Genomic DNA, 1,590 nt, shown 5'->3' with positions numbered 1-1,590 from the left:
AGTGTTTGCACACACTGGGTTTTTGAAAAAAAATAAACCCAGTCTCTGGCCAGTGCCGTAGGAGAGTGAGACAGTTCTGCCGTGCCCCACACTAACCCGGGGCCCCCAGCCCATGCTCTACCATGCAGCTGTGGGAGCAGGGATCTGGCACATGGAAAAAAAAACCAAAACAAACAAACAAACAAACAAACAAAGCTGCAGCAATATGAAGGGGTGAACTACAGAGAAGTCACAGCACCATCTGATGGACCAAAAAGCTTATTTTATGTCTTTGAGTGCCTTTGTGTTTGATTCATAGATGTTAGGGTCGGAAGGGACCTCAATAGATCATCGAGTCCGACCCCTAAAAGGGCGGGCGGCTTACGGCACCCGGGATTCCCAGGCGGTCTCCCATCCAGGTACTAGCCGGGCCTGGGACTGCTTAGCTTCTGAGATCAGACAGGATCGGGTGTGATCAGCCCAGTCTGGCCGTAGGCCAGTTTGCAGTTCACTGTTTTGATCCACTACATATTAGTGACTCATTTTAAATAACTAGCAAATTGCTCATCAAGAATGACAGGGAAGGGGGGCCAGTGGGAATGGAGCTCCACATCCAGTCCCGTACCCTGCACCCCTAGCCTCATTCTCCACGCTTCGGGCCTGACCCCACTCCTCAACTTTGGGTCTGACCCGGCCCTACCCCTCCCATTTGGGTCTGACCCCACTCCCCTCCCCTGCCCCAACCCATCCAGGTCCAACCTGCCCTACTCCCCTCACCAGGTTTGGGTCCAACCTAGATTCCCCCCTCCTCCCTGGATTGAGTCAGACCCCACCCCTGCTCCACCACCACATTGAATCTTACCCAGCCCCACCCCTCTCCCTCCCTGTTTCTTCCAACCTTGCCCCCTGCCCCTGTTCAGGTCTGACACCATTTCCCCTCCCCCAATTCAGGTCCAACCCTGCTCCCCCCCTTCCCTTCCCCCACTCCTCAGGTCCAACCCCACCCTGCCCGCTCCATCCCACCCGCTTTGGGTCAGACCCTGCCCCCCTCCCTCCCCAGTTTGGGTCCGACCCCATCCCGCTCCCTCCCTTCATCCCTTTCAGGTCTGACCCTGCCTCCCCTCTCCCCCCGTTTGGATCCAGCCCTGCTCCCCCTCCTCCCCCCAGCTTCACTATGACAGAGGGGCTTCCGCTTTTCCTCAGCTGACCCCACCATTTCTAAAGGGCTCATTTCAATGTATTATATTTTTGCTTCTGTGGAGTTGGGGTGGAGGGAGCCACTGCACCAGAGGCTTCAGTAGAAGGTGGCACAGGAAAGGGGCTCCTGTTTTAACTCAGCTGACCCTGCCCCTGGCTGCCCAGCCAATCAGCACATGTATAGTAAGGCAAAAGGCTTAAGGATAGGCAGACAGACAGACAGACTAAGCCTTTTATTATATTAGAATAATAATGTCAAAGGGTTAGAAGGGGCCTCAAGGGGCATGTGGTCTAAGCCCCTGTACAAATGGAGGAATGGCACTCCTAAACCATCCCTGATGAGTGCCTATCTAGCCTCTTTTTATAAAACTCCAATGACAGAGACTCCACAACTTCCCCGGGAAGTCTATTCCA

At 54.5% G+C, this 1,590-nt stretch overlaps 1 pseudogene; it reads right to left on the bottom strand.

Annotated features, from left to right (window-relative positions):
- Nucleotides 1–357: 357 nt before the first annotated feature.
- On the bottom strand, nt 358–476 carry LOC132244258 (5S ribosomal RNA; annotated as a pseudogene).
- Nucleotides 477–1,590: the final 1,114 nt, after the last annotated feature.

Source organism: Alligator mississippiensis, chromosome 11 (assembly GCF_030867095.1).
Source record: "Alligator mississippiensis isolate rAllMis1 chromosome 11, rAllMis1, whole genome shotgun sequence".
Lineage (NCBI taxonomy): Eukaryota > Metazoa > Chordata > Crocodylia > Alligatoridae > Alligator > Alligator mississippiensis.
The sequence above is the reverse complement of the archived record's forward strand: the minus strand, read 5'-3'. Positions and strand labels throughout refer to the sequence as shown.